The 8944-nt window shown below is 39.2% G+C and overlaps 1 pseudogene across 1 annotated transcript; it reads left to right on the top strand.

Annotated features, from left to right (window-relative positions):
• Positions 1–4704: 4704 nt before the first annotated feature.
• Positions 4705–8634, top strand: LOC147369217 (olfactory receptor 2L5-like; annotated as a pseudogene). The gene has a single exon (XR_015168654.1). The product of XR_015168654.1 is annotated as an olfactory receptor 2L5-like (transcript).
• Positions 8635–8944: the final 310 nt, after the last annotated feature.

Here is an 8944-nt window from a genome sequence, read left to right on the forward strand (position 1 = left end):
AGTTATTTCTTTGAGACTACTTTTGGTCAAAAGCAAAGTTGTACAGGAAAAGAAAATCTCAACTTCAAAAACCCACACCATTGTTTCACTCATGGTGGTCATCTCAAGAGATCTGCCACTTGATCAAGGTGTAGTTTTAAATAATTCACTGCACCCCTGTAGAAAGGAGTTTTCACTGTTTTAAAAATAAGACTGCATTTGAAAATCTATTTCTTCTATAAATACAAGAATCAGTAGTATGTGCGTTTTTCTTCAGTTTAATTTTCAATTGAATAAAGTACAGAAAAAATCTATTCAGGGAATTAATATATATTGAAGTTAGGTAATGGCAATTTGCAGTTCATTTTGATATGGGCAGGCATTGAAAGACTATTCATTAGATTTCCCTCATCATGATGTAGGGATTAACTGTATAATTATTCTGAATATATACATTTACAACCTGATTTTCAAAGGAGATAATATGGCTATATCTCTGTCATAAACAACTTATCAGATCAGATCAGATCAGTCATTCAGTCATATCCGACTCTTTGCGACCCCATGAGTCGCAGCACGCCAGGCCTCCCTGTCCATCACCAACTCCCAGAGTTCACTCAGACTCACGTCCATCGAGTCAGTGATGCCATCCAGCCATCTCATCCTCTGTCGTCCCCTTCTCCTCCTGCCCCCAATCCCTCCCAGCATCAGAGTCTTTTCCAATGAGTCAACTCTTCTCATGAGGTGGCCAAAGTACTGGAGTTTCAGCTTTAGCATCATTCCTTCCAAAGAAATCCCAGGGCTGATCTCCTTCAGAATGGACTGGTTGGATCTCCTTGCAGTCCAAGGGACTCTCAAGAGTCTTCTCCAACACCATAATTCAAAAGCATCAATTCTTTGGCGCTCAGCCTTCTTCACAGTCCAACTCTCACATCCATACATGACCACAGGAAAAACCATAGCCTTGACTGGATGAACCTTTGTTGGCAAAGTAATGTTTATGCTTTTGAATATGCTATCTAGGTTGGTCATAACTTTCCTTCCAAGGAGTAAGCGTCTTTTAATTTCATGGCTGCAGTCACCATCTGAAGGGATTTTGGAGCCCCCGAAAAATAAAGTCTGACACTGTTTCCACTCTTTCCCCATCTATTTCCCATGAAGTGATGGGACCGGATGCCATGACCTTCATTTTCTGAATGTTGAGCTTTAAGCCAACTTTTTCACTTTCCACTTTCACCTTCATCAAGAGGCTTTTGAGTTCCTCTTCACTTTCTGCCATAAGGGTGGTGTCATCTGCATATCTGAGGTGATTGAGATTCCTCCCGGCAATCTTGATTCCAGCTTGTGTTTCTTCCAGTCCAGCGTTTCTCATGATGTACTCTGCATAGAAGTTAAATAAACAGGGTGACAATATACAGCCTTGACGTACTCCTTTTCCTATTTGGAATCAGTCTGTTGTTCCATGTCCAGTTCTAACTGCTGCTTCCTGACCTGCATACAGGTTTCTCAAGAGGCAGGTCAGGTGATCTGGTATTGCTATCTCTTTCAGAATTTTCCACAGTTTCTTGTGATCCACACAGTCAAAGGCTTTGGCATAGTCCTTACAAATAGCTGTGAAAAGAAGAGAAGCAAAAAGCAAAGGAGAAAAGGAAAGAAATAAGCATCTGAATGCAGAGTTCCAAAGAATAACAAGAAGAGATAAGAAAGCCTTCCTCCGTGATCAGTGCAAAGAAATAGAGGAAAACAACAGAATGGGAAAGACTAGAGATCTCTTCAAGAAAATTAGAGATACCAAGGGAACATTTCATGCAAAGATGGGCATGAAATAAAGGACAATAAAGGACAGAAATGGTATGGACCTAGCAGAAGCAGAAGATATTAAGAAGAGGTGGCAAGAATACACAGAAGAACTGTACAAAAAAGATCTTCACGACCAAGATAATCACGATGCTGTGATCACTGACCTAGAGCCAGACATCCTGGAATGTGAAGTCAAGTGGGCCTTAGAAAGCATCACTATGAACAAAGCTAGTGGAGGTGATGGAATTCCAGTTGAGCTATTTCAAATCCTGAAAGATGATGTTGTGAAAGTGCTGCACTCAATATGCCAGCAAATTTGGATAACTCAGCAGTGGCCCCAGGACTGGAAAAGGTCAGTTTTCATTCCAATCCCAAAGAAAGGCAATGCCAAATAATGTTCAAACTACCGTACAATTGCACACGTCTCACATGCTAGTAATGGCACCCCACTCCAGTACTCTTGCATGGAAAATCCCATGGACCGAGGAGCCTGGTAGGCTGCAGTCCATGGGGTCGCTAAGAGTTGGACACGACTGAGCGACTTCACTTTCACTTTTCACTTTCATGCATTGGAGAAGGAAATGGCAACTCACTCCAGTGTTCTTGCCTGGAGAATCCCAGGGACGGGGGAGCTTGGTGGGCTGCCGTCTATGGGGTCGCACAGAGTCGGACACGACTGAAGCGACTTAGCAGCAGCAGCAGCAGTACACGCTAGTAAAGTAATGCTCAAATTCTCCAAGCCAGGCTTCAGCAATACGTGAACTGCAAACTTCCAGATGTTCAAGCTGGTTTTAGAATAGGCAGAGGAACCAGAGATCAAATTGCCAACATCCGCTGGATCATCGAAAAAGCAAGAGAGCTCCAGAAAAACATCTATTTCTGCTTTATTGACTGTGCCAAAGCCTTTGACTCTGTGGATCACAAGAAACTGTGGAAAATTCTGAAAGAGATGGCAATACCAGATCACCTGACCTGCCTATTGAGAAACCTGTAAGCAGATCAGGAAGCAGCAGTTAGAACTGGACATGGAACAACAGACTGGTTCCAAATAGGAAAAGGAGTACATCCAGGCTGTGTATTGTCACCCTGCTTATTTAACTTCTATGCAGAGTACATCATGAGAAACACTGGGCTGGATGAAGCACAAGCTGGAATCAAGATTGCCAGGAGAAATCTCAATCACCTCAGATATGCAGATGACACCACCATTATGGCAGAAAGTGAAGAGAAACTCAAAAGCCTCTTGATGAAGGTAAAAGTGGAAAGTGAAAAAGTTGGCTTAAAGCTCAACATTCAAAAAAAAAAGATCATGGCATCCGGTCCCATCACTTCATGGGAGATAAATGAAGAAACAGTGGAAACAGTGTCAGACTTTATGTTTTGGGGCTCCAAAGTCCCTTCAGATGGTGACTGCAGCCATGAAATTAAAAGACACTTACTCCTTGGAAGAAATGTTATGACCAACCTAGATAGCATATTGAAAAGCATAGACATTACTTTGCCAACAAAGGTCCATCTAGTCAAGGCTATGGTTTTTCCAATGGTCATGTATGGATGTGAGAGTTGGACTGTGAAGAAGGCTGAGTGCCGAAGAATTGATGTTTTTGAACTGTGTTGTTGGAGAAGACTCTTGAGAGTCCCTTGGACTGCAAGGAGATCCAACCAGTCCATTCTGAAGGAGATCAGCCCTGGGATTTCTTTGGAAGGAATGATGCTAAAGCTGAAACTCCAGTACTTTGGCCACCTCATGAGAAGAGTTGACTCATTGGAAAAGACTCTGATGCTGGGAGGGATTGGGGGCAGGAGGAGAAGGGGACGACAGAAGATGAGATGGCTGGATGGCATCACTGACTCGATGGACGTGAGTCTGAGTGAACTCTGGGAGTTGGTGATGGACAGGGAGGCCTGGCATGCTGTCACTCATGGGGTTGCAAAGAGTCGGAAATGTCTGAGCAACTGAACTGAACTGAAATGAACTACAGTTGGAAAGAATTTAGAATACAAGAAAATAAAAGTAAAAATTAAATGAATAAGATAAAATACCATCAGTGTTTCTCTAACACAGAAGAATTAGAGATCTGGAAAGCTATAAAACACACGCTGTTTGTCAGGGCTTAAGTGATTCTTGAAAGCTATAAGGAGTGTGATAGATATTCAGGCATAGGGTTTACATTAATGATGGCATTCAGAAACTCCTCTCTTCAGAGGAGGCAGAAGAGAAAGAATATGCTTACACATTACATGACATAGATTCATTCTAGATGTTACAACAGATGAACCAATGGATGCCTTCCCACATGGTACTAGTGATAAAGAAACCTCTTGCCAATATAGGAGATGTTAGAGACATGGTTTCGATCCCTGAGTTGGGAAGATTCCCTGGAGGAGAGTGTGGGTACCCACTCCAGTATTCTTGTCTGGAGAATCCCATGGACAGAAAAGCATGGCAGGCTATGGTCCATGGGGTCAAAAGAGTTGGACACAGCTGAAGTGACTTCGTGCTATGCAGGAACCAACTAATGTTTTTGACTTAAGTGAAAAATTTCTTAATTGCCTTAGTTACTCAGAATTCTACAGTGTATGCATTTATACTGATATCCTATGCATATATCTTTAATATGACATCAAATTTTGATATTAATTTAGCTTTAATTTAGTGTAGGTCAGTAAAACATACTTATCCTAGTGATATAGTAAAAAATAATTTTAAAAGTAATTTTAAAGATTTCTTGGAAACAGGTGAAAAGTGTTTTGTTTTCAAATTTTAATCAGTGGCTCAAAAGGAAGATTTCTTTTCTGTAAAATTTGTAACATCAGTCCATCTTTTAAGAATTGTAACATTTAAAATAAAACAAAAATAGCTTATCATTTTATATTTAACTCACTTGCTTTTGTGTCTGCCTTTAGGAAAAATAGTATGAATAACCCATTGAAACTTATAATCAAACATCAACTGATTTCATCTTATTGGGGTTGTTTCCCTTTTCAAGATTTGGCATGTTTCTTTTTATTCTCATTGTTCTCATTTTCCTGATAACTCTGTTTGGCAACCTCTTTATGATCCTTCTCACCTTTCTGGACATCCATCTCCACACACCAATGTAATTCTTACTTAGTCAGCTCTCCTTCATTGACCTAAATTAGATCTCCACCATTGTCCCTAAAATGGCCTGCAATTTTCTGCTTGGAAATAAATCTATCTCCTTCATTGGATGTGGAATGCAGAGCTTCTTCTTCATGACTTTAGCAGGTACAGAAGCATTGTTGTTGACATCTATGACTTATCATTATATAGCCATTTGCTTTCCTCTTCACTATTCCATCAGAATCAGCAGAAGAGTGTGTGTGTTGATGATAATAGGATCATGGATGACAGGCTCTATCAACTCCTGCACCCACACCATATATGTCTTCCAGATCCCTTATTGCAAATCTAGGGGCCATCAATCATTTCTTCTGTGACCTCCCAGCCATGTTGACTCTGGCCTGCATTGACACCTGGACCTATAAGTACACAGTGTTTGTGAGTGCCATCTTCTTCCTTCTATTGCCTTTCATTGGTATTGCCTGTTCCTATAGTCATGTTCTCTTTGCTGTTTATCACATGCAGTCAGTTGAAGGGAGGAAGAAAGCTTATTTAACCTGTAGCACTCATCTTATTGTGGTAACTTTTTACTATATGCCCTTTGCTTACTCTTGTCTATGTTCAAGATCCCTTCGAACTCCAACAGAGGACAAGGTTCTGGCTGTCTTCTTTAACATCCTCACCCCAGTGCTCAACCCTATTATTTATAGCTTGAGAAACAAGGAGGTGATGGGACCCTTGAGAAGATTAATCAAGAGAATCTGTTCTGTGAAAAATGTAGCCACATCTTTATGTATAAGTACCTAGGTCTTGTGTGTGTGTGTGTATATATACACATCAGTGGACAGTGATTTAAAATAGTGTTTTATCACTGTTCCAATCATTAAATTCAAGGATTAAAATTAATCTAGAGGATAAAAAATTTACTCATATCTAGACAATATTATCTTGTAAATATATATATATGTATGCATGGAAGTATCTCATTATACATACACATATATATGTATATGTATAATTTCAAGCCTTATCCTTTTACTTCATGGTATATTTTTCCTAATCAATTTCAAACACATTTATTTTTCTATGTAAAAAATAATTTTTATTTTTAAATTGTTTTAATTTTAATTTTAAATATATGTTTAATCAGGTATTCAAAATACCACACAATTGCACTCATCTCACACATTGGCAAAGTAATGCTCAAAATTCTCCAAGCCAGGCTTCAACAGTACATGAACTGTGAACTTCCAGATATTTAAGCTGGATTGAGAAAAGGCATAGGAACCAGAGACTAAATAGCCAACATCCATTAGATCATTGGAAAAGCAAGAGAGTTTCAGAAAAAACATCTACTTCTTCTTTATTGACTACTCCAAAGCTTTTGACTGTGTGGATGGTAACAAGCTGTGGAAAATTCTTAAAGAGATTGGAATACCAGACCACCTTACTTGGCTCCTGAAAAAATCTGTATGCAGATCAAGAAGCAAAAGTTAGAACCAGACATAGAGAAACAGACTGGTTCCAAATTGTGAAAGGAGTATGTTAAGGCTGTATATTGTCACCCTGCTTATTTAACTTATACACAGAGTACATCATGCAAAATGCCAGGTTGGAAGAAGTACAAGCTGGAATCAAGATTGCCAGGAGAAATATCAATAATCTCACATATGCAGATGCCACCATCCTTATGGCAGAAAGTGAAGAAGAGCTAAAGAGCCTCTTGATGAAAGTGAAAGAGGAGAGTGAAAAAGTTGGCATAAAACTCAACAATCAGAAAACAAAGATCATGGCATCCAGCCCCATTACTTCATGGCAAATAGGTAGCGAAACAATGGAAACAGTGACCGACTTCATTTTTTTGGTTCCAAAATTACTACAGATGGTGAGTGCAGCCATGAAACTAAAAGACAATCACTCCTTGGAAGAAAAACTATGAAAAACCTAGACAGTATATTAAAAAGCAGACACATTACTTTCCCAACAAAAGTTCATGTAGTCAAAGCTATGATTTTCATAGTAGTTATGTGAGAGTTAGACTATAAAGAAAGCTGAAGAATTAATGCTTTTGAACTGTGGTATTGGAGAAGACTCTTGAGAGACCCTTAGATTGCAAGGATATCCAACCAGGCCTTCTGAAAGGAAATCAGTTCTGAATATTCATCAGAAGGGCTGATCCTGAAGCTGAAGCTCCAGTACTTTGGCCACAGGATGTGAAGAACTGACTTATTGGAAAAGACCCTGATCCCGGGAAAGATTAAAGGCAGGAGAAGAAGGAGATGACAGAGGATTAGATGGTTGAGTTTGAGCAAGCTCCAGGAATTGGTGATGGACAGGGAAGCCTGGCGTGCTGCAGTCCATGGTGTCTCAAAGAATCGTACAGGACTGAGCGACTCAACTGACTGACAGATGAGCAACCTAAGGAAGTTTATTAAAGGCCGGTTATGAAAAGAGCATTCATACCCTTATCGGCTGTTTTGTAAGACACACTCAAGTACTTCTGTTCAGATACCAGTTTCCTTAACCCTATGGTGTACTTTTTTAATAGCATCAATGTAGTATTAAAACAAGCAAAGATCATTTTGAGTGTGAAAACCTAGGCAAGCACACATGCAACATTTTTAGCTACTTTTGCCCTAAATGTACAATGTCCTAAGAAAGCGAGGTTGAATGAATAGAAAGGGAATGGCATTAAGCAAACCAGGAAAATGATGGTAGTGTCTCTTTTGTGTGTGTGTGTGTCAGTTATCATTGAAAATAGAGTGGGGATGTCTATTATAGCCTCCTTGTCCATTTCAGGTTATGAATAATAGAAGAAATAAGGAGATATGAATCTATTGCTGACCCTGACACATCATGGACTAGGGGAAAAAACTATATCTCTAGACTTAGTTAGCTAAAAAGCAAGATGGGAACCTTGTATCCTAAAATATCAGTAAATAGTGTAGGTAAGAAAAGCTATCTTTCTCTGCTCTTCTAGGTTCTTGACTAAGATGTCCTCTGTAACACAGGTCTGTTTAACAGGAAAATAAGAAAAATAATTAATGTCATGAATACCTCCTATATACATGGGGGTGAGCCAGGAAAACTGAATAACTCCATTTTTTACTCCAAACTACAATTCAGACATTGACAGTTTTTTTTTACTTACAATAGTTTTGGTAGACCCCATGGTGTTCTGCATTCTCTCAAGTGTTTGAAATGTATTTTTACAGCTGCTTACTGCAAGCAAATCATATCCCTAAGAATGGAATGTCAAAAAAGGAATAAAGAAAACCGGCTAAAAATCATGAGCCTAAAGCTGTGACCTGAGAATACTATAGAGATTTAGCAGAAACAAACAAGCAAACAAAACTCCCAAACAACACACATGTGCTTAGTCACTCAGTCATGTCCAACTCTTTGTGACCCCAAGAACTGTAACCTACCAGACTCCTCTGCCCATGAGGATTCTCCAGGCAAGAATAATGGAGTGGATTGCCATGCCCTTCTCCAGGGAATCTTCCCAACCCAGAGATTGAACCCAGGTCTCCCACATTGCAGGCAGATTCTTTACCATCTGAGCCACCAGGGAAACACATACATACACACACACATACAAAAACCATCCTTATCTGTGAATGTGGAAAAAAAAAAAAAAAAAAAGATCAGTCAAAGCTGCATGATCTATAGAGCACTAGCTAAAAATGTCACTAATGTATTAAATTTTGATTACCTTTCTAAGTTATGCTGAGTCTCGTGAAAGTGGGGAAAATTAAAAAAAAAAAAAAAAAAAAGGCAACAGATCCCAAATATATTCACTTGGTTAAACCCATGTCAACAAACTAATAATTAATACTAATCTAGTTGCAGTTTGAATTTCTCCAAGTAATGTAATCTTAACCAGTCAGTCTGGAAGCATCTGGTAAGAATTAATCAAATCATCTGCCTGATAGAGCATCACTCACCAAAAGGATGTTGACCTTGATGGAAATAGTCCACTCTGCCTGAAAAACTTCCTTACCTAGCTTTCTTCTGCTATAAAAGGCTTCAATTTTGTATGACATCCTGAAGCTTCTTTATATATTATTGGTGGGATTC

The sequence above is a fragment of the Bos grunniens genome, chromosome 7, assembly GCF_055505025.1.
Source record: "Bos grunniens cultivar Pamir isolate PY7600 chromosome 7, Bosgru_T2T1.0, whole genome shotgun sequence".
NCBI classification, from domain to species: domain Eukaryota; kingdom Metazoa; phylum Chordata; class Mammalia; order Artiodactyla; family Bovidae; genus Bos; species Bos grunniens.